The sequence below is a fragment of the Haliotis rubra genome, unplaced genomic scaffold, assembly GCF_003918875.1.
Source record: "Haliotis rubra isolate DU_JTF1 unplaced genomic scaffold, ASM391887v1 Scf1192, whole genome shotgun sequence".
Classification (NCBI taxonomy): domain Eukaryota; kingdom Metazoa; phylum Mollusca; class Gastropoda; order Lepetellida; family Haliotidae; genus Haliotis; species Haliotis rubra.
The window spans coordinates 102,468-128,504 of NW_025765106.1; the positions used below are offsets into that span (position 1 = coordinate 102,468).

At 40.8% G+C, this 26,037-nt stretch overlaps 1 long non-coding RNA gene across 3 annotated transcripts in view; it reads left to right on the forward strand.

The window, feature by feature from the left end:
- LOC124261227 overlaps positions 1-26,037 on the forward strand; it is a 64,169-nt gene that overhangs the window by 33,630 nt on the left and 4,502 nt on the right. For 2 of the 3 annotated variants that reach the window (XR_006894276.1, XR_006894280.1), the window contains exon 2: positions 16,322-16,808. This is a non-coding gene — a long non-coding RNA (uncharacterized LOC124261227). Of the gene's footprint in view, positions 1-9,013; positions 9,240-16,321; positions 16,809-26,037 lie in introns of those variants that run through there. The other variant, XR_006894279.1, reaches the window with a different exon arrangement.

The window sequence follows — 26,037 nt, forward strand, 5'->3', positions numbered from 1 at the left end:
TTTCAAGGGTCCTTCTTTGGTTTGGAATCCCTGGGCCTAGATTTTCGAAGCTCTCTTAGCCCTGAGATAGTCGTAAGTGCCTTCTTAGCCCTGAGATAGTCTTAAGTGCCATACATTAACATTGACTTACGACTATCTTAGCGCTAAGAGAGCTTCGAAATTCTAGGCCCAGATTCGTACCGACGATACCTCTTGATCTTCAAGCTATACCAAAGTAAAGACGCCTATCTTCTCACAAATTAATTAGCTATATCCCAAAATAGCTCCACAAGAAAACATGCAAATTTCAATTACGTTTCTTTCATCATCCCGAAGGTCGTTTTTGCGCTTTACCTATAAACTGGATTTTGTAATCATGATATTTCATTGCCAGAGAAAGAGTCAATGTTGGGTTCAGTCAATTGTTTTAGCATGCACTGAATCAATATATCATGACAACTCAGAAGCTGAGAAGCTTTTTACCGGACGTAATTAACAAGATTTCCCCCTCTCTGTCTTCATTATTAGCAGTTCGCTCGCTTCATCTCCCAGTTAAATCAGGGAGTTGCTTAATATCGGTTACACAGGTCTGTACAGTCTGGGCACTTAATTGACAATTTCCAAACTTACCATTGTTGGATGTAGAGCAGCGTAATCAGTCCGAAATGCCGTCTATAGTAGAATCATTTACAGGAAGTCGTAGTAGTCATGCAAGGTGCTTATTAAGTCAGGTTTTGTTTTGCGTGCGAGACTGTGACTCTCCATCAAAAGTGTAGCTTGTGAAATTAATCACTCTTAGTTTCACTAGATAGAACCAGCTATTATTTAGAAGAGATTGATGCCTCTACCTTCATAGTGGATGGTGCTAGCTCAACAATGATGTAAGTACCGGTATTCCCTGTCAGGAATCTTGCATACATTCCATTAAAAATGTAAATGCCAATATTTATGACGCTTTTCTCAAGTGTACAGGGAGTATTGGTCATGTGTATAGAAGACGCATCCTGTGGGATGCACTGGTCATTTCGGATACATTATACAGGGAGTATTGGTCATGAGTATAGAAGACGCATCTTGTGGGATGCACTGGTCATTTCAGATACATTATACAGGGAGTATTTGCCATGAGTATAGAAGAAGCATCTTGTAGGATGTACTGGTCATTTCGGATACATTGTACAGGGAGTATTGGTGATGTGTATAGAAGACGCATCTTGTGGGATGCACTGGTCATTTCAGATACATTATACAGGGAGTATTGGCCATGAGTATAGAAGAGGTATCTTGAGGGATGTACTGGTCATTTCAGATACATTATACAGGGAGTATTGGTGATGTGTATAGAAGACGTATCTTGTGGGATGTACTGGTCATTTCAGATACATTATACAGGGAGTATTTGTCATGAGTATAGAAGAAGCATCTTGTGGGATGTACTGGTCATTTCAGATACATTGTACAGGGAGTATTGGTCATGTGTATAGAAGAAGAAGACGTATCTTGTGGGATGTACTGGTCATTTTAGATACATTATACAGGGAGTATTGGGCATGTGTATAGAAGACGTATCTTGTGGGATGTACTGGTCATTTCAGATACATTATACAGGGAGTATTTGTCATGAGTATAGAAGACGTATCTTGTGGGATGCACTGGTCATTTCAGATACATTATACAGGGAGTATTGGTCATGTGTATAGAAGAAGAAGACGTATCTTGTGGGATGTACTGGTCATTTCAGATACATTATACAGGGAGTATTTGCCATGAGTATAGAAGAAGCATCTTGTAGGATGTACTGGTCATTTCGGATACATTGTATAGGGAGTATTGGTGATGTGTATAGAAGACGCATCTTGTGGGATGCACTGGTCATTTCAGATACATTATACAGGGAGTATTGGCCATGAGTATAGAAGAGGTATCTTGAGGGATGTACTGGTCATTTCAGATACATTATACAGGGAGTATTGGTGATGTGTATAGAAGACGTATCTTGTGGGATGTACTGGTCATTTCAGATACATTATACAGGGAGTATTTGTCATGAGTATAGAAGAAGCATCTTGTGGGATGTACTGGTCATTTCAGATACATTGTACAGGGAGTATTGGTCATGTGTATAGAAGAAGAAGACGTATCTTGTGGGATGTACTGGTCATTTTAGATACATTATACAGGGAGTATTGGGCATGTGTATAGAAGACGTATCTTGTGGGATGTACTGGTCATTTCAGATACATTATACAGGGAGTATTTGTCATGAGTATAGAAGACGTATCTTGTGGGATGCACTGGTCATTTCAGATACATTATACAGGGAGTATTGGTCATGTGTATAGAAGAAGAAGACGTATCTTGTGGGATGTACTGGTCATTTCAGATACATTATACAGGGAGTATTTGCCATGAGTATAGAAGAAGCATCTTGTAGGATGTACTGGTCATTTCGGATACATTGTACAGGGAGTATTGGTGATGTGTATAGAAGACGCATCTTGTGGGATGCACTGGTCATTTCAGATACATTATACAGGGAGTATTGGCCATGAGTATAGAAGACGTATCTTGAGGGATGTACTGGTCATTTCAGATACATTATACAGGGAGTATTTGTCATGAGTATAGAAGAAGCATCTTGTGGGATGTACTGGTCATTTCAGATATATTGTACAGGGAGTATTGGTCATGTGTATAGAAGAAGAAGACGTATCTTGTGGGATGTACTGGTCATTTCGCATACATTGTACAGGGAGTATTGGCCATGTGTATAGAAGAAGAAGACGTATCTTTTGGGATGTACTGGTCATTTCGGATACATTATACAGGGAGTATTGGCCATGAGTATAGAAGACGTATCTTGTGGGATGCACTGGTCATTTCGGATACATTATACAGGGAGTATTGGTCATGTGTATAGAAGACGCATCTTGTGGGATGCACTGGTCATTTCAGATACATTATACAGGGAGTATTGGCCATGAGTATAGAAGACGCATCTTGTGGGATGTACTGGTCATTTCGGATACATTATACAGGGAGTATTGGCCATGAGTATAGAAGAAGCATCTTGTGGGATGCACTGGTCATTTCGGATACATTGTACAGGGAGTACTGGTCATGTGTATGTACAGGGAGTATTGGTCATGTGTATAGAAGATGCATCTTATGGGATGCACTGGTCATTTCGGATACATAACAGAGAGTTCTGGTCATGAGTATAGAAGACGCATCTTGTGGGATGCACTGGTCATTTCGGATACATTGTACAGGGAGTATTGGTCATGTGTATGTACAGGGAGTATTGGTCATGTGTATAGAAGATGCATCTTGTGGGATGCACTGGTCATTTCGGATACATAACAGAGAGTACTGGTCATGAGTATAGAAGACGCATCTTGTGGGATGCACTGGTCATTTCGGATACATTGTACAGGGAGTATTGGTCATGAGTATAGAAGACGCATCTTGTGGGATGTACTGGTCATTTTGGATACATTGTACAGGGAGTATTGGTCATGTGTATGTACAGGGAGTATTGGTCATGTGTATAGAAGACGCATCTTGTGGGATGCACTGGTCATTTAGGATACATTATACAGAGAGTACTGGTCATGAGTATAGAAGACGCATCTTGTGGGATGCACTGGTCATTTCGGATACATTGTACAGGGAGTATTGGTCATGTGTATAGAAGACGCATCTTGTTGGATGCACTGGTCATTTCGGATACATTATACAGGGAGTATTGGTCATGTGTATAGAAGACGCATCTTGTGGGATGCACTGGTCATTTAGGATACATTATACAGGGAGTATTGGTCATGTGTATAGAAGACGCATCTTGTGGGATGCACTGGTCATTTCGGATACATTGTACAGGGAGTATTGGTCATGTGTATAGAAGACGCATCTTGTTGGATGCACTGGTCATTTCGGATACATTATACAGGGAGTATTGGTCATGTGTATAGAAGACGCATCTTGTGGGATGCACTGGTCATTTAGGATACATTATACAGGGAGTATTGGTGATGTGTATAGAAGACTCTCGTGGGATGCACTGGTCATTTAGGATACATTGTAAAGGCAGTATTGGTCATATGTGTACAGAAGACGCATCTTGTGGGATGCACTGGTCATTTCAGATACATTATACAGGGAGTATTGGTCATGTGTATAGAAGAAGAAGACGTATCTTGTGGGATGTACTGGTCATTTCAGATACATTATACAGGGAGTATTTGCCATGAGTATAGAAGAAGCATCTTGTGGGATGTACTGGTCATTTCGGATACATTGTACAGGGAGTATTTGTCATGAGTATAGAAGAAGCATCTTGTGGGATGTACTTGTCATTTCGGATACATTGTACAGGGAGTATTGGTCATGTGTATAGAAGATGCATCTTGTGGGATGCACTGGTCATTTCGGATACATTATACAGGGAGTACTGGTCATGTGTATAGAAGACGCATCTTGTTGGATGCACTGGTCTTTTCGGATGCATTAAACAAGGAGTATTGGTCATGTGTATAGACGACGCATCGTGTGGGATGCACTGGTCATTTCAGATACATTATACAGAGAGTATTGGTCATGAGTATAGAAGACGTATCTTGTGGGATGCACTGGTCATTTCGGATACATAATACAGGGAGTATTGGTCATGAGTATAGAAGACGCATCTTTTGGGATGCACTGGTCATTTAGGATACATTATACAGGGAGTATTGGTCATGTGTATAGAAGACTCATCTTGTGGGATGCACTGGTCATTTAGGATACATTATACAGGGAGTATTGGTCATGAGTATAGAAGACGTATCTTGTGGGATGCACTGGTCAGTTCGGATACATTGTACAGGGAGTATTGGTCATGTGTATAGAAGACGCATCTTTTGGGATGCACTGGTCATTTAGGATACATTGTACAGGGAGTATTGGTCATGAGTATAGAAGACGTATCTTGTGGGATGCACTGGTCATTTAGGATACATTATACAGGGAGTATTGGTCATGAGTACAGACAACGCATCTTGTGGGATGCACTGGTCATTTAGGATACATAATACAGGGAGTATTGGTCATGAGTATAAAAGACGTATCTTGTGGGATGCACTGGTCATTTCGGATACATTGTACAGGGAGTATTGGTCATGGGTATAGAAGACTTATCTTGTGGGATGCACTGGTCATTTCGGATACATTGTACAGGCAGTATTGGTCATGAGTATAGAAGACGCATCTTGTGGGATGCACTGGTCATTTCGGATACATTGTAAAGGCAGTATTGGTCATGAGTATAGAAGACGCATCTTGTGGGATGCACTGGTCATTTCGGATACATTGTACAGGGAGTATTGGTCATGTGTATAGAAGACGCATCTTGTGGGGTGCACTGGTCATTTCGGATACATTGTACAGAGAGTATTGGTCATGTGTATAGAAGACGCATCTTGTGGGATGCACTGGTCATTTCGGATACATTGTAAAGGCAGTATTGGTCATATGTGTACAGAAGACGCATCTTGTGGGATGCACTGGTCATTTCGGATACATTGTACAGGGAGTATTGGTCATATGTGTACAGAAGACGCATCTTGTGGGATGCACTGTCCATTTAGGATACATTGTAAAGGCAGTATTGGTCATATGTGTGCAGAAGACGCTTCTTGTGGGATGCACTGGTCATTTCGGATACATTGTAAAGTATTGGTCATATGTGTATCTGACACATATTATAAGGGAACATTGGACATTGGTTTATATGGTATGGAGTACGGAACGTGTGTCTGTATGACTCATTTTAAAAGGGAGTACGGGACGTTTGCCTTCATGGTATATTTTACAAGGGGACTGGTCATTTTCAGGGGAGTATATCTGATACATTTTACAAGGAAAACAGGTCAAATAGATGTATGGTACAGTTTACAAACATTACATATGTATTTGTGATACATTTTACACTGGAGAACAGGTCATGTTTATTGTGTGCGAGGTTAGTTTTACGCCGCTTTTAGCAATATTCCAGCAATCACGGTGGAGGACACCGGAAATGAGTTTCACACATTGTACCCATGTGGGGAATCGAACCCGTCTTCAGCGTGACGAGCGAACGCTTTAACCACTAGGCTATTCCGTCGCCCCTCACAGGTCATCATGGTCACATAACACCCGTTTTTCATTTTCGGGTCGACGGCCAAATTACAGTCGGTCGGGCGATGACAAACACTGAATTATAAAATGTTACCGTAATGGCGACTTTGGAGCTGCCACAACTCCGACAACGTATCCTCAGTGCGTTGAGATTAATACCATTTGCTACAGAGGAATACGTTAGGAGAACCGGTTCACAAACAACCATTAACAACTTAATAACTGACTGTAATTTATTATTCTGACAAGACAGTTCACTCTCCAACACACTTCATCATTGTACAGTGATGTTCTGTTGTGATGAGCATATTGCGTGTACAATGGGATTTCCCCGCTCAATGAATGTACGTGCCACAAAAATACGTCTTCAATGAATACCGGTAGGGATGGACGATCATGTAGCCCGCTCAACAATAAAGTGTAAACTACTGTCAGGGTTCATAAAGGACAATACATTTCATGTTACTGGCAACATCATGTCGTGTTTCTTGGTGTAATGAATGTTGGTTCTATTAACGTTGTATTGACATCGTCAAGCGATAATTACAGGCGCAGTGATGCACGGGATTGATGTTAATCCGTCGGTCTATGTAAACATTTCCGCCGTCCACAATGATGTGAATTGTAAGCGTGGTTGTTGTTACTATGGTTGGCTTCGCGTTGTCTGATGATCAATGGAGTCCACAGGGCCGTGCGTTGTCGTGACGTTATACAAAACCAGATATTTTCCCATTGACTTCTATATGAACGTAGTATGTATTTATAAATCAACAAAGCCCACACAGGATATTACATGTACCCGTGAGCCTGGGCTCAAAGTAGAGAAAACAACGCCTCCCAACCCATTCATTCTGTCAAAGGTGGCAGATGATCCAATAACCACTGAAGACTGATTCTGAATGGTGTAGTTTGTTTGTTTGTTTGTTTGATGTTTAGCGCCGCACTGACCAATATTCCAGCTTTATGGCCACGGTCTGTAAATAATCGAGTGTGGACCAGAGAATCCAGTGATCAGATAATGAACATCGATATACGCAACTGGGATACGATGACATGTGTCAACCAAGTCAGCGAGCCTTACCACCGGATCCCATTAGTCGCCTGTTACGACAAGCATGGGTTGCTGACGACTATACAACCCGGATCTCAGAATGGTGTACTGGAACCTAGATACAGTTTCGGGATAGACACCCTAAGGCTTCTAGATGGATAGGTTAATATAGTCGTAGATTCAATGCATGCTTGTTGTATTGAGGGTTTGAAAAGTTCACTCAGTTCATGCAACGATAAACATACCCGAATCGATAAATATAAGCCTTAACGCTCAGTGGAAACATTTAATTAGAAACATTTATGGAACTGTTTTATTGTGCTCTATTATGGAGGTGCTGGAATTATTGAATGGAGTGTTTTCTGAATTTGTCTTGATGGAGAGATTGGGCGAACAAGGTTGTACCAGTGCACGTTTGTGGACATGCATATATTTTAAAGGATGGAGCTCCGTAGAACTGTGATAGGTTCAATTCTGTACTTATAAAATGATGTATACTATTCCAAAAAAGAAACTCATAACTCAGAAATCTGTAGCGAAAATGTTGTATTTGAAAACATAACTCGACCACAAATAGACTTTAGTACATGACTTTTTACATCAGTTTAGAAGAAGGTAATGTCTATACAACCAAGTGGATAAGTTTAGATAACGGAGACGTTGAGCGCGATGGTGACCACGTACAATGGTCTCGACGTCGGGTCTCCTGGCTCTCAGTCCAATCTCTCTCAACCTGATCCGTACAGTTTGACCGGATATCCTCCGAACTCCAGGCACCCTGGCTACTGAACTCTTATCCGTGGCAGTACGATCACACAAATGTAGTACCCGGATGTACCGATCTTGGGCTGCAGTGGTGACTCGAGGTCTGCCTGTACGGGGACGGTCATTTATTATACCTGTTTGGTTGTAACGAGCTGCAAGCCGTGATATCGTGCTCAGACTAACATTCGGACGCCTGGCAAGAGAAAATTGGTAATGTCCAGCGTTCATCCTTTCAATGGCGATGTTCCGTGTCGCAGCGTCAAGACATAGCGTAGTGATTTGCCCTTGAAACTCCTTCAAAACGAATGCCGATTTCCGAAAGTAATCTGGATGTTTAAAGCCAGATAGTGCATGCTCTTTGCTGCACAAGTTCAACTGGAAGGTGATTTCTGTTGCGTTGTGGCGATGCCTTTTTAATTCTTGTAAGAAATCTCATCAAAATCAACATTTTCAGGTAAAGTCAATTTTTCCCCTGTTATCAACACTTTCGTTACATATGTTGACGATTGTTTGAACATAATTGAAATACAAAACTCCTACGCGTTTCTTTTTTGGAATAGTACATTTGACATTTCCTTTTCAGAATGTCTGCATCATCTGCAACCCTATCGTGAATTACATGTATATTGTTCCAAGTGATATGCACCAAAGAACCCCCCACCCACGTCGACAAATCCTATCCATAACCCGGCACCCTCATCGTTTGTATCCACCCAGGACGAACCGATTATCTGCCTTATCATAATACCTGTTTTGAGTTTGGTCTTATGCCGCCAATTAAACATCACAAGCTTGCAAGAGCAAACTTGCCGAAAACACTTCAAATACCACGTGACAACTGCGTTAATAAACAGAAGGTCGATTAATTGCTGAGCTGTACACATCTTACGCAACCAGTATGATCACTTTCCAAACTGCAATACACATTACACCCATTACGTCCTCGTCTGGAGAGCGTACTGGGCTGTGAGAGTGTGTAAGTTAATCACTTTACAAACACGTGTTGTCAGATAAACATTTTCCCCTTAAAGAGACCAATTGTAGATGCGCGTGCGCGGCAGACGAGAGCTGCAGCGGCAGACGACAGTAGAAACAGGCATTCTCGCAGCCGACACTTGATGACGAGAGTAAGGTGGGGTTATTCAAGCGCTGACAGTTCCTAAAGAACATTTCTGCTACGTATTGACATGTAGAGTGTGATTCCTGCGAATATACGGATTGAATTGAACAGAAGAATTTAACGTGATACGCTCTCGGCAGCAAGCGAAGACCGCTGTTCCAAAAGGTAGGTCTCAGGCCTATATTCAACCATATTAACGTCATGTGCTTTATTTATATCCACCATGTGCGTAACGCTGATGTATTAGAGTTATTTTGATACACTTTCTGGAAGCCCTGGCGAACGTGTTCTTGTATTTGGTCGTGCGGGGACAAGAAGATGCTCCGCTGGAAGTGTTGTTATTCGTTGGTTAAGGTCAGCGTGTGTCTGGATGTCAGGACAAACATATTCTGCTGTCACGCCTGATAACATTGTATTTAAGAACCACGGGAAAGTATTCGGATGAATCGTCATGTTGTGTATTTAAACCAAACAACTCCAAACTATTGATTTACAAAGAATGTATGTTACAGATGTCATCTAACATAGATCAGTGTACTTCAGTGTAGATCAGGCTTTGGTTTAATCTGTGGAATATTGTGAAATCCACTGGTAGGACTCGCAGATGTCGGTTTTCATGTTAATAATGCATTATTCTGTGTGTTTCTCTCTCCGTGCTGTGCCGAGTCCAAATTAAGAAGTCTTTATCTCATTAATATGTGATTGTCTTGCTGTGAATGCACCCATTAGGCGTTCCTAGGTGTTAGTGGTTGGTAATCGATAGATTCTGGCATCGAGATAATACACAATTGCTGAAGTACCTTGAACAGGTATGGACTGGCTTAAAGCTTCTTACAGATGGACGGGTGGGGTGTGTGTGGGGTGTGTGTGTGTGTAGGGTGGGTGGGTGGTGTAGTTGAAGGTAGAACGAAAGCCTAAATATATGATTTAGGGTTGCACAATTGCGACCTAGCGGTATGTTTGTGCCTAATTATTAACGATCTCCAACATGAACGGTTTGACAACGCTTGTGGAAACTGATTTAGACAGCTTCATTTCTGGAAACAATGCCTCCCCCTACACCCACCCATTGTAAATACCCCAACACGGAGCTAATGTGGCGAAATAATGCGTTTCGGAAATCAATCAAATCATTAGGGAAAATGCCACCGTGGCAATATGTGCTTTCCAACTTCCAATGACAAATTATTAACTATATGAATTATGAAAGCGCCCTCTGAGCACTGAGAAACTGCAGTTGTTGAGATGTGGCTTCAAATATCTGTATGGTGGTAAATACTTGATGTACACGTCTACTGAATTTAGAGCACGTTTAACAAAATCAATACATATGTTTGCTTCAGCTTATATCGAAATGTCAAGTCTTGTTTGTACAGGTCATCCTAACTGCAGTTATGTCTATGATACGTTTGTACGAAGTACTCCATGCATACTGAGTAAGAGGCAAGTGTTTGTGTATAGTCTGGCTTTTGAAATCCTCGCATGTTATTGATTGAACTGCCATAAAAAGAGTCACTTTGCGTCACAGGACAGCCTGCATGATGTAAGCAACGTCCTAGCTTTCACCGTCACTTTAACCTATGGCAAGCTGGATAAAATGAATATCTGGCAAATCAGTCCTAAAGGTGATTGTTTAGACTAGATCGTTGTGAATAATAGGAACAGCAAGGACTCAACATGACGTCATCATATTATGACGTAATACACACATTTAGAACCCGTGAGGATCCAGGTGAGAATTATTCTTCGGTAACCCATGGTTGTCGTAAGAGGATCGGGTCTGAAGGCTCGCTGACCTGGTTGAACATGTCGTCGTATCCTAACTGCGTATATCGGTGCTCATGACGTCAACCACGGGATTGGCTCTTCCAGACACAGTTATTAACAGACCGTCGCCATATAGGTGGAGTATTGCTCAATGCGGCGTTAAAAACAAACAACAAGTAAAATGGAACCTAAATACATTGACGGCATACCGCGGAACGATATGGGTGATCTTGCAAGACCAATGACGATCTCCAATACAGGGAAGACATTAGATCAACTCGCCTGCTAAGGTATGCTGCTGTTTGCATGTACTTGAATAAGCGACGCAAAGGTCTGATTTCCAGAGATACCACAGACCTACTGAACCCATTCTTCCATTGAACACTAATTAAACTACGTTGGAAGAAAGGAATCGCACTATTGCAAATCTGTACCGGGGAATTAAAGATTAACTGCAGACTGTGACCAAAGGGACACAAAAACTGAGCTGATTAGCTTCTCTACTGGAACCAATTTGTATGTTTTGGTCGATAGGTAGCCCAGTGATAAAAGTGGTAATTTTTTAAGTGCTGGTCTTTCTCGTGTGAAGGGGCGATGGGGTAGCCTAGTGGTTCAAGCGTTCTCTCGTCACGCCAAAGACCAGGATTCGATTTTCCACATGGGAACAATGTGTGATATTGAGAGATAATGCTGGAAATGTGCTAAAGTAGCATCGTAAAAGTAAACTCACTCACTCACTCTTCGTGTAAGGCGCCGCAAATAGCTTTGCAGAGTAACCACTTTTGCATGTGTTTAGTAAAATCTTGGTTCGAATCCCAGATTCGCCTTAATTGTGATTTTTGAAAGTCATTATAAAGCCATCAGTTCGAAAGGCATTAAATATATTCCACGTGAAGTTCATCTACAACACAGCGCCAATCTTAGGACAATGGAAAGTGTGAAGGACAACGTGGCATACCCTTCTGTTCTGGCATACCGTTCTCATCACCACGTCTCCAGGACGCCGAGACTACAAATTGAATGTACAGTCATTAAATAACTGTTGTTTGTTTGTACAAGACGGCAGCTCGAAGGCATATTTATACAACATTTGAAATGGTGGCGGTACACTTCCACAATTATCGATATGATTAATGGATGGTTTGAAATCCTCTTAACGTATACACTGAGCCAGTAGGACCAGCGGTTTGTTTGCATACATCACGTAGGCATTCAAAGATCGTCCACATAATTACCAGTTCTGCTGCCTGATGGCTGTAAAAACATGATTAAAAAAGTATCGACATTTGGTCTACTCAGCATAATGGTATGGCTTTGATGCTAAGAACTGACATGTGTTACAATGAGGAGGTCGTGTAAACAAACAAACGTTTATTCCGATTTCATTATAAGAGTGTTCTTTTTGTTAGTTTTGGAGCAAACTTTGACAGCGTTGGGAAGATGCATCAAATTTACTATACCCCATACCAAAATGCATGTGTTATAACGAGGACTACAGTCCTTATGCCGGCATCTGTTTTCACAAGGAGATTATTTTTATCTATGGATATGCGTCATACTTAGTCCATTAACCAGGTCCATTAATGCAGTTCGTCAGAGTTATGCCTTTGTGTTTGCAAAAATACGATCGATAATTTAAGGACTACTGTGTATATAAAAAATAAGCCCTTCATGTTTTGGACTAGTGTTTGTTACATTGAGGAGGTTATTAATATACCGAGGAAGTTGAGGAAAGGTTTATTTATTTTGAGAACGCTTGAAAATGAGTTAGAGCTTTGCAAGTTCAGGCTGGTGTAACGACGGGTAAACGCGGAACTACTGGAGGTAAACATAATAAGCAGTTGAAAAACATAAATATTTGGAGTTGGGGATTTGCGGAAATTTGATCACTGAGCAAATTTTGGACGCTAATTTGAGATAAAATGTATACCCTAAGTAGTCTTTGGAGGAGATGAAAGGAGAGTGTGTGGGTGGTGGTGGTCGGGTCGAGGGGGGTGAAGGGTTGAGGGAGGGAAGACCGGAGAGGAGACTTATAATTACTTTTGTGTTAAGAGTGAAGAGAAGTTACATCATGTATTTTTTGCTGGTTTGCAGATGTTCTTTTATTATGCGATACCCGTAAGTAATAATAGCCTCGATTACATCCTTATTGGACCTCATCAGAAACCCATGCTTGACACAAAAGGCGACTATGCTTGTCGTAAGAGGCGACTAACGGGATCGGGAGGTCAGGCTCGCTGACTTGGTTCTCACATGTCATCGGTTCCCAGTTGCGCAGATCGATGCTCATGCTGTTGATCACTGGATTGTCTGGTCCAAATTCGATTATTTACAGACCGCCGCCATATAGCTGGAATATTGCTGATTGCGGCGTAAAACTAAACTCACTCACTCCTTATTGGACCCCTTCAGTCAATGTCATATGTGTACCTTCAGCCGCTACGCTCTTTTGTTTTAGGAACCTCTTTAAACCTCTTTAAACTCCCATATCAAATGCATGCACATGGACACATTGTGCCCTTTGCACTCGTCTAAAAACCCTGTGTCACCTCAATACACTCGCGTCATATCACCTGGATTTCGATCTTGCAAGGCAAATTATCACCACAGTTGTGTTCCAGCAACCTATGCACATCCCCCACCGGAGACCAGATCATGCAAGGTTTATCGCTCCGTTGAAATAGAAACTAGCAGAAATTAGCCTTTTATTGTTAGAGGTCATGACGTAAATAGTCAGATTGTATCTAGGTATGACGTCATGACTCGGGAGGTACATGTGGTATACACCAGATGATAATTGTTACGATAATGTTGAAAAGGGCAAAGTATGAGTTGTACCTGGCCTTCTGTCTGCCCTTACCGCCTGGCTAGGCAGTACAGTGGTAACCCTACACACGAGAAATGAGGATTGCAGCAAGTCCCTGTACATGTGTGTGGATGTACTCTGCGTTGAGCATGATTCCTGTGTAACAGTAAGAAGTGCGTTGCTTAATGGAATTGGTGAGATGGAATGGTAGAGAGACTGGAGAAGGGTTCAACTCCACTAGAGCAATGAGTTTCCCACTCCATAACGCTGATGATGTTTTTGCCGGAGTTAACAAAGAAGTTTTATATGTAAGCTAACCTGAGAGTTCCTTACTTTTTCAGGAAGCTTTCATCATCTTCGCGTCTTCGAAAGGACTACGATTGTTGTGCGGCTTGAGTCACTCTCTGTATATATTTATAGAATGAGTGTGGATGGGGAGGAGGATAGAACAGCAACAACATTCCAGGCTAAGCATTTCACCGTGAGAATTCCGTCACATGCGCTAAATACTATACTCTGTTTGCAGTGAAAACGTACCGGTGAATTGCACTTTAAACAAAAATGTAAATCGAATAAAGTGAAATTAAGATTGCGAATCCTCATAATTCTATCTTGCCAATTGAACTTGAGTTTTATTCAACTTATGAAAAAAAGTTATTTAACAAACGATCATAGTTTCAAATCTCTTTTATTGGTTTGTATTACAAGGGGGTAAGCGCAGTAGTTGGAACAGTGAAACAAATGCACGTGCAGTACGTGATGAGCGTTAGCTTAGACCAACCCTACTTGATCTCGGTGTTTCATTTTATGTGCATACCCCCTTGTAATACAAACCAATAATACCGATTTGAAGCCATGATCGTTTGTTAAACAACTTTCATCCCAAGTTGAATAAAATTCTGAGATTTAAATTTTCAAAAGGCAAGGTAAAATTATGAGGATTCGCAATCTTAATTTCACTTCATTTGATTTACTTTTTTGTTTAAAGTGAAATTCATCGGTACGTTTTCACCGCAAACATACTATAAGGGTCTCCGTTGTGAGAATTCTCTCACATGCGCTGCACACTAAGGATCCCTGCCGTGAGAATTCTGTAACGGGTGCTGTACACTGGGGATTAGACTAATGCTTAGTCTCTGAATATATATAATTTGTGATAGTAACAAACAAGCCCATTTATATTGAAAAGGAGCCCTAGGGAGACCAGAGATTCAGAACCTGAGGAAATCTAGACTTGCTTTATTTAGGGCTTTAGCACTGCAGGGAGGGCTTGGCAGTAGGGAAAATAATGTGGTTCAGGGACTGTGAGACAGACTAACTGGGGATCTCTGCCGTTAGAAATTCCGGCACATGAGCTAAACACAAAGGATCTCCGTCGTGAGAATTCCCTCACATGCGCTGAATAATAAGGATCCATGCTGTGAGAATTCTGTCACATGAGCCGAACACTAATGATCTCTGCCGTGTCCACAACTCCGTCATATGTGCTGAACACAAAGGATCTCCGTCGTGAGAATTCTGTCACATGAGCCTAACACTAATGATCTCTGCCGTGTCCGCAATTCCGTCATATGTGCTGAACACAAAGGATCTCCGTCGTGAGAATTCTGTCACATGAGCCTAACACTAATGATCTCTGCCGTGTCCACAACTCCGTCATATGTGCTGAACACAAAGGATCTCCGTTGTGAGAATTATGTAACAGGTGCTGTGCACTAAGGATCTCCGACGTGAGAATTCCGCCACATGCACTGAACATTAAGGATCTCCGTTGTGAGAATTCTGTACATGTGTGGTGTGCAAGATATCTCCGGGGTTAGAAATGCACTGCATACTAAGGTTCTTCGCCGTGCGAGTTCTGTCACGTGCGCTGTAGTTAAAGTATTCATATCGTGTTAATTCAGCCAATGCCACGCCGTTCCCTGACATGTGCTGTGCATCTTTGTGATGCTGTAATATGTGTGGAATTTCATGATATATTGGAAGGTTCAAATTGATGAAGTTAATGTGAATGCCGTTCCTGGTCAATAGCCAACTGTCTCTTCCATATGTAACTAACGTCCCAGTGTTTGAGTCGGGTATGGGAATATTATGCTGTTGATGGGATTTGAATATCTGTGTTTTATGAATGGGATAAAATGGTGATGAGCAGGTGGACTGATATCTGTGTGTCGTGTTGATGACGGTCTGGTTCATACTGGGAACAAGACCCGAAGGTTCATTGCGGTCCATATCATACTGAGAGACCATTATATTTGATAGACAGAGAATACCAGTGACCGGTAAGCAGTATCTAAACTATCAAGGTAGCTGCGATGTTTATACCTTGTCCACATGCTTGTCTTGTGTACAGTTAGAAGTGAGAATTTGATCAGCCTGTATGTTTAGTGTACAAAAGCGTTGGCGGATCCAGAGGGGGGGGGTTCAGGGGGTTCGACCCCCATACTGATGTAGTCATTTGATGTGTTCCTATGGTTTCTGGTAAGAATGAATACTCGATGACATCACTGTAACCTTACAGTGATTTATGTGTACTTTCTTTATGCGTGACAGATACAGATGTGACAAATACGGATATGACTACCCGAAGGCTTCATGGGTTTATATTTGTGTTTCTTGAAGATATGCATGCTTCTATAACTTCAAATACCAACTTTTTGTTATCTCTTTGCAGGACCCGCCACTCAACAATCTCCACCGACGTACAACGAAGCACTTAACTACCCCAAGTTTTCATTTGAGCATGTGACAACATTTCCCAGTGCCGAATCGTGTAACTGGTCACGCTCCACCGTGGAGCCTACACAGACCCCCCCCTTATCAGCTCCCTGGAAGACATCCACGATGAGAGTCGACCCCACGACTCGGACAATGGCGGGACACATCGTTCCTCAGCCATCAGCCGGGGGTCGAACAGCGGGGAGACAACCGCCGAACTCCTGTTGGATGTCCCTTCCTCTTCCAGGACGGACTCCACGGGGCTGGAGGATACAGGGAGCAAAACATCAAGTGGGGAGACGAAATCAAAACTTAAATATTTCTGGAAAAATGGCAAGATTCAGAAGAAGAGGAATGGGAAGAAGGTGAGCCAGGAGGACGAAGTTCGTTACTGCTGGAGGAATGGGAAGGTCATCGCAATACGAGGAATTGGGGATAGCTATGTAAGTAGAGTATTGGTGTACATCTTAGTGTTTGTAGTCGGACTTAACGCCCGTATAACGTATGTCTTGATCTCCCTTATTGTTGGAGGATATGGGTATTATGCCAGCATTTAAAATGAGTGAGTGAGTGAGTTTAGTTTTACGCTGCACTCAGCAATATTCCAGCTATATGGCGGCGGTCTGTAAATAATCGAGTCTGGCCCAGACAATCCAGTGATCAACACCATGAGCATCGGTCTACATAATTGGGATACGATGACAGGTGTCAGCCAAGTCAGCGAGCCTGACCAACTGATCCCGTTAGTCGCCTCTTACGACAGGGTTACTGAAGATCAATTCTAAACCGGACCTTGACGGGTTCCATAGCATTTAAAGGCATAATACCGTCTAACACGGTTGTGTCGATGTTGAAGGCACGTACGTCAATACTTCGAGTTATCCGATGTTCGAGGGATAAACAAATTTAATGAATACAGAAAGAATACGAAGAGACCAAGCTTTGACTTCGCGACAAATGTAAGTTCGACACATCAAACTTCGACATAACGGTGTTTGAATGAAGTTGTACTTGATACGTTTACATAATATTTACGACACCAAAACACACGGTACTAGTAATCTCCGTCTCGTATACTGAACACATTGTACTAGGTATTATGGATGTTTGGGGGACACTTTTTGTTGTTAGGATATAGCACACTATTTGATAAATATTTTCCCCAATTATTCACGATTCCAAAATGTTCGTTCAATCTATAATGTCAGTCTTTATATAACCGAATTTGAGATATATTTTCATTCTCAAAAATAACTTTAGAAACGGTGTAGATTTGTTAAAGGGTTCACACATTTTGGATTCTATGTTACACAATACGTAGCTGAGCTAGTTGGTATCACTGTCATTTGTTTAGCTTAGTGAAAGTATTTCCTTCTAGTTGACCTCATTTGCATATGTCTGAGCTTATCTCCATATTTAACGGCTTTGTTTATGGAATTGATAACCAATGATATATCGAAGTGCATTTTCTGTTGCACAGGATCTTAATAATACACTTATCAGGTCCATTCGAAGCTTTCATATCACGACCCGTGAAGATCCGGAGCAGAATAGGTCTTCAGCAACCCGTGCTTGCCACAAAAAGCGACTATGCTTGTCGTAAGAGGCGACTAACGGGATCGGGTGGTCAGGCTCGCTGACTTGGTTGCCACATGTCGTCGGTTCCCAATTGCACAGATCGATGGTCATGGTGTTGATCACTGGATTGTCTGGGCCAGAATCGATTATTTACAGACCGACGACATATAGCTGGAATATTGCTGAGTGCGGCGTAAAACTAAACTCACTCACTCACTCACTTTCATATCACTGTCATGATTAACAGTTTAATCAGTGAGTGAGTTTAGTTTTACGCCTCTGTTAGCAGTATTCCAGGAATATCTCGGCGGGGGAAACCATAAATGGGCTTCACGCACTATACCCATGCGGGGAATCGACCCCGGGGCTACCCACCGCCCCAACCGTTTAATTAAGTTATTACTACTTAGTATTACAGGACCAGATAGATCGATCTTAACTTTTTTTAAAGGTATATCTGCATTGAAAATGAAAATAGAAATCCCTTTTTGAAAACAATCTCGATTCACATTTCTTGTCCAATTTCCTTTCCTTTTGATGACGCTGACCTGACGTCACGATTGGTAATGAAATTGCTTCCTTTGTAAGTTTGATAGGCAGGAGTCCTATATAAGAAAACTTCATTGACAGGATAACCATTCTGTATAAATCATCTCGAGCACGTTTTGTGGGGAATGTATGTAATGAAGACGGTCCTGCCGACGTCAGCAGGGTCGTCGTGAACGTGGTGAACGGCATAGCGTCTGAGTCTCGCAGGGCGCCCAGTCTCCTAGGAATAAGAAATGATCGGTACATCCTGACTGAAACATCACATGAACACAGCCGGTCTGTTTAGTCTGAAAACAATTAACTCTGACGACTTATTCTTTCCGGAGTTATATTATTGGCGATCGATATGTCTGTGATAGTCACATGTGGTGAATGTTTGTCAGGCTTTAGAAGGGGAATGTAATAATATGCAATATAGCCTCAACAAACACATTGAAGTCCACAGTTCGAGTGAAATACACAAAGCGGTCGGTGTTGTCATAGGGATAGGTCACCTTTAGTTACATACAGAAGTTCACCTTTAGTTACATACAGAAGTTCACCTTTGGTTACATACAGAAGTTCGCCTTTAGTTACATACAGAAGTTCACCTTTAGTTACATACAGAAGTTCACCTTTAGTTACATACAGAAGTTCGCCTTTAGTTACATATAGCGGTTCACCTATAGTTATATACAGAAATGCACCTTTAGTTACATACAGAAGTTCACCTTTAGTTACATACAAAAGTTCACCTTTAGTTACATACAGAATTCACCTTTAGTTACATACAGAAGTTCAACTTTAGTTACATACAGCGGTTTACCTTTAGTTACATACAGCGGTTCACCTTTAGTTACATACAGCGGTTCACCTTTAGTTACATTCAGCGGTTCAAATTTCGTTATATACAGAAGTTCATTTTTAGTTACATACAGAAGTTCACCTTTAGTTACATACAGAAGTTCGCCTTTAGTTACATACAGAAGTTCGCCTTTAGTTACATATAGCGGTTCACCTTTGGTTACATACAGAAGTTCGCCTTTAGTTACATACCGCGGTTCACCTTTAGTTCACCATACAGAGGTTCATTTGTGGTTACATACAAATGTTCACCTTTAGTTACATACAGAGGTTGACCTTTAGTTCACCAAACAGAGGTTCATCTGTGGTTACCTACAGATTGTCACCCTTAGTTAGATACAGAGGCTGACATATGGTTACATACAGATGTTCAGTTAAGTTCGGGGGCGGTGGGGTAGCCTAGTGGTTATAGCGTTCGCTCGTCACGCCGAAGACCCTGGTTCGATTCCCTACATGGGTACAATGTATGAAGCCCTTTTCTGGTGTCCCCCGCCTTGGTATTGATGGAATATTACTAAAAGCGTCGTAAATCCATACTCACTCACTAGTTAAGTACGGACGTTAACTTTTAGTGACATACAGAGGTTCTCCTTAAGCCTTTAGTTACATACAGAGGTTCACTTTTAGTTACATGCAGAGTTTCACCTTTAGTTACATACAGAGGTTCACCTTTAGTTACATGCAGAGGATCATCTTTAGTTATATATAGAGGTTCACCTTTAGTTATATACAGAGGTTCTCCTTACTTACATACAGAGGTTCACCTTAAGCCTTTAGTTACATACAGAGGTTCACATTTAGTTTCATACAGAGGTTCACATTTAGTTACATACAGAGGTTCACCTTTAGTTACATACAGAGGTTCACATTTAGTTACATGCAGAGGTTCACATTTAGTTACATACAGAGGTTCACCTCTAGAATTCAGTAACATACAGAGGTTCACCTTTAGTTATATACAGAGGTTCACCTTATTTACATACAGAGGTTCACCCTTAGTTATATACAGAGGTTCACCTTTAGTGACATGCAGAGGTTCACCTTTAGTTACATACAGAGGTTCACCTTATTTACATACAGAGGTTCACCTTTAGCCATAAGTTACATACAGAGGTTCACATTAAGCCTTTAGTTACACACAGAGGTTAACATTTAGTTTCATACAGAGGTTCACATTTAGTTACATACAGAGGTTCACCTTTAGTTACATACAGAGGTTCACATTTAGTTACATGCAGAGGTTCACATTTAGTTACATACAGAGGTTCACCTCTAGAATTCAGTAACATACAGAGGTTCACCTTTAGTTATATACAGAGGTTCACCTTATTTACATACAGAGGTTCACCCTTAGTTATATACAGAGGTTCACCTTTAGTGACATGCAGAGGTTCACCTTTAGTTACATACAGAGGTTCACCTTATTTACATACAGAGGTTCACCTTTAGCCATAAGTTACATACAGAGAGGTTCACCTTTAAGCCTTTAGTTACACACAGAGGTTCACATTTAGTTTCATACAGAGGTTCACATTTAGTTACATACAGAGGTTCACCTTTAGTTACATACAGAGGTTCACATTTAGTTACATGCAGAGGTTCACATTTAGTTACATACAGAGGTTCACCTCTAGAATTCAGTAACATACAGAGGTTCACCTTTAGTTATATACAGAGGTTCACCTCTAGAATTCAGTAACATACAGAGGTTCACCTCTAGAATTCAGTAACATACAGAGGTTCACATTTAGTTACATACAGAGGTTCACCTCTAGAATTCAGTAACATACAGAGGTTCACCCTTAGTTATATACAGAGGTTCACCTTTAGTTACATACAGAAGTTCACCTTTGGTTACATACAGAAGTTCGCCTTTAGTGACATACAGAAGTTCACCTTTAGTTACATACAGAAGTTCACCTTTAGTTACATACAGAAGTTCACCTTTAGTTACATACAAAAGTTCACCTTTAGTTACATACAGAATTCACCTTTAGTTACATACAGAAGTTGACCTTTAGTTACATACAGCGGTTCACCTTTAGTTACATACAGCGGTTCACCTATAGTTACATACAGAAGTTCACCTTTAGTTACATACAGAAGTTCACCTTTAGTTACACACAGCGGTTCACCTTTAGTTACATTCAGCGGTTCAAATTTCGTTATATACAGAAGTTCATTTTTAGTTACATACAGAAGTTCACCTTTAGTTACATACAGAAGTTCGCCTTTAGTTACATACAGAAGTTCGCCTTTAGTTACATATAGCGGTTCACCTTTGGTTACATACAGAAGTTCGCCTTTAGTTACATACCGCGGTTCACCTTTAGTTCACCATACAGAGGTTCATTTGTGGTTACATACAAATGTTCACCTTTAGTTACATACAGAGGTTGACCTTTAGTTCACCAAACAGAGGTTCATCTGTGGTTACCTACAGATTGTCACCCTTAGTTAGATACAGAGGCTGACATATGGTTACATACAGATGTTCAGTTAAGTTCGGGGGCGGTGGGGTAGCCTAGTGGTTATAGCGTTCGCTCGTCACGCCGAAGACCCTGGTTCGATTCCCTACATGGGTACAATGTATGAAGCCCTTTTCTGGTGTCCCCCGCCTTGGTATTGATGGAATATTACTAAAAGCGTCGTAAATCCATATTCACTCACTAGTTAAGTACGGACGTTAACTTTTAGTGACATACAGAGGTTCTCCTTAAGCCTTTAGTTACATACAGAGGTTCACTTTTAGTTACATGCAGAGTTTCACCTTTAGTTACATACAGAGGTTCACCTTTAGTTACATGCAGAGGATCATCTTTAGTTATATATAGAGGTTCACCTTTAGTTATATACAGAGGTTCTCCTTACTTACATACAGAGGTTCACCTTAAGCCTTTAGTTACATACAGAGGTTCACATTTAGTTTCATACAGAGGTTCACATTTAGTTACATACAGAGGTTCACCTTTAGTTACATACAGAGGTTCACATTTAGTTACATGCAGAGGTTCACATTTAGTTACATACAGAGGTTCACCTCTAGAATTCAGTAACATACAGAGGTTCACCTTTAGTTATATACAGAGGTTCACCTCTAGAATTCAGTAACATACAGAGGTTCACCTCTAGAATTCAGTAACATACATAGGTTCACATTTAGTTACATACAGAGGTTCACCTCTAGAATTCAGTAACATACAGAGGTTCACCTTTAGTTATATACAGAGGTTCACCTTATTTACATACAGAGGTTCACCCTTAGTTATATACAGAGGTTCACCTTTAGTGACATACAGAGGTTCACCTTTAGTTACATACAGAGGTTCACCTTATTTACATACAGAGGTTCACCTTTAGCCATAAGTTACATACAGAGGTTCACCCTTAGTTATATACAGAGGTTCTCCTTTAGTGACATACAGAGGTTCACCTTTAGTTACATACAGAGGTTCACCTTATTTACATACAGAGGTTCACCTTTAGCCATAAGTTACATACAGAGGTTCACCTTAAGCCTTTAGTTACACACAGAGGTTCACATTTAGTTTCATACAGAGGTTCACATTTAGTTACATACAGAGGTTCACCTTTAGTTACATACAGAGGTTCACATTTAGTTACATGCACAGGTTCACATTTAGTTACATACAGAGGTTCACCTCTAGAATTCAGTAACATACAGAGGTTCACCTTTAGTTATATACAGAGGTTCACCTCTAGAATTCAGTAACATACAGAGGTTCACCTCTAGAATTCAGTAACATACAGAGGTTCACATTTAGTTACATACAGAGTTTCACCTCTAGAATTGAGTAACATACAGAGGTTCACCCTTAGTTATATACAGAGGTTCACCTTTAGTGACATACAGAGGTTCACCTTTAGTTATATACAGAGGTTCACCTTTAGTTACATACAGAGGTTCACCTTTAGCATTTAGTTACATACAGAGGTTCACCTTTAGTTACTCGGAGATTCACCTTTAGTTACGTACAGGGGTTCACATATGGTGATATACAAAGGCTACATACAGAGTTTCTGTATAATGACTGAGGGATTCACTTGAAATGTACGTTCATAGATCGGGAGAATTCAATATGTTTGACACACTTTTTAATATGCACACAGCTGGTAGTTGTTATAATATATACATCTAAATGGCAGCGGAAGCCATACAATTTAATGAATAAGAGGGCAATCTAACGTGGAAGTGATCAGGCAATTACATTTTCGACCTTAAATTATTACCTCAAATTAACTCAATTATCATATATTCAGAGTTCACTTAAAAGAGATAACATCATATCCAGAATATAATAACTGCTAGAAAATGAATGTACCCGTTTGATCCTAAAGATATTAGTTTTCATAACATACCTATATCGTTAATACAGGACGTTCGGGGTAGGATAGACTAAGTTATGTTCAATGCCGTTTTCAACTCGAAAGTGGGCGGAAAACTCGAACTGATGCAGGCCCTCGCTTACCAATGATGATACCTATGAGAACTGGTATGGTGTTGCAAACTCCTATTGAGTGAGTGAGTTTAGTTTTACCCCGTCTCAGCAATATTCCAGTTATATGGCGGCGGTCTGTAAATAATCGAGTTTGGACCAGACAATCCAGTGATCAACAGCATGAACATCGACCTGTGCAACTGGGAACCGATGACATGTGTGAACCAAGTCAGCGAGCCTGACCACCCGATCCCGTTAGTCGCCTCTTACGACAAGCATGGGTTACTGAAGATCTATTTTAACCCGGATCTTCACGGGTTTTGCAAACTCCAAGAATCATGACTCGAAAATTCCTGATTCGAACCCACGTTCATTGGATCCTGGCTCTTAACAAACTGAGATGTTCGTATGCTACTTGGCCACCCGTCACCCTTACGGGATTGGATGTTCGCTACACAATAATACAATTCTATATTACTAGAATACTGTCATATAAAATGTAATATCCAAATCAACCATTTGTTATATGCTTTGAAAGCTTGAGGAGTAGATTCAGAATTCATCCCATTCTATGCGTAGGTGCAGAGGATTTGTTTGATATTTAGAACTCCCCGTATTCAACAAGGTGAATTAGAGAAACGTTTCTTCCCTGAAATACAAATTCAACCCGTAACAAATGTAGGACTTAATTGTATAGCTGGGATCGGATTTGTGCTAAACGAAGTGTCAGGTTCCTAGTTGTTCAAGGGGCGTCATCGTTAAGCGTTATAGTCTTACTGCGAGTTCTATCACGGATACAATGTGTGAAGCCCATGTCTTAATGACATTCTACCGGTGGTATTGCTGGAATGTTGCTTCGAAGTTTATTAAGTGGGTTAATTTCAAAATGGTTTGAGATTATATTAGTTACGTTTATGACACTATCTTGTTATCTATTTAATTGTTTTGTTAACTAAGACATGTCTGACGTCAGGTTCACCTTTAGCATTTAGTTACATACAGAGGTTCACCTTTAGTTACTCGTAGATTCACCTTTAGTTACGTACAGGGGTTCACATATGGTGATATACAAAGTTTATGTATAATGACTAGTGAAGTACGGAGGTTCACCTTTAGTGACATACAGAGGTTCACCTTTAGCATTTAGTTACATACAGAGGTTCACCTTTAGCAATTAGTTACATACAGAGGTTCACCTTTAGCATTTAGTTACATACAGAGGTTCACCCTTAGTTATATATAGAGGTTCACCTTTAGTTACATACAGAGGTTCACCTTACTTACATACAGAGGTTCACCTTTAGCCTTTAGTTACATACAGAGGTTCACCTTTAGCCTTTAGGTACATACAGAGGTTCACCTTTAGCCTTTAGTTACATACAGAGGATCACCTTTAGTTACTCGGAGATTCACCTTTAGTTACGTACAGGGGTTCACATATGGTGATAAACAAAGGCTACATACAGAGTTTCTGTATAATGATTGAGGGATTCACTTGAAATGTACGTTCATAAATCGGGAGAATTCAATATGTTTGACACACTTTTCAATTTCTAGCATGGATACAATGTGTGAAGCCCATGTCTTAATGACATTCTACCGGTGGTATTGCTGGAATGTCGCTTCGATATTGTGTAATAGCATAGTCACTCATTAAGAGTTTGCAATGCCTGTCATTAATTGTATAAAATGGACTGAAATGATCTCCATGGTTCGTTCGACAAATCGATCTCAGCACTAAGATGATCGTAGCTCCCATACTGTCGTTAACATAGACTTACGATGATCTAGACTTACGATGATCTAGACTTACGATGATCTTAGTTCTTAGATCCCTTTGTTGAATGAGGCCAAGGTATAAGTCGTAAAACGACACTTCCTTTCTTCAGTTGACCTAGCCTGTACACAAGTCCTTACTGGACAGGTCTCTGGTTCTAAATCGAGCACCTATTGTGTCTTTATTGATTGAATGCTCCTTATATATCGACCCCTGGCGTCATGTAAACAGTCCAAGTTCAATGTACAGATCCATACTTACCAAGCTTAAAACATAATCTACTATACTCTCTGTGTCAGAATAATCTTAGACCATGAAATCGTCATTGATCATTCACTGAAAAACTATATTCTCTGCGTGATCACGGCATTAATTGTCTACACTGTAGTGTCCATGTATTGCTAGTCGCTGCTATTCCTGGTCTTATATCACTTGAGAGCCACAATACAAACACATGAACATCGC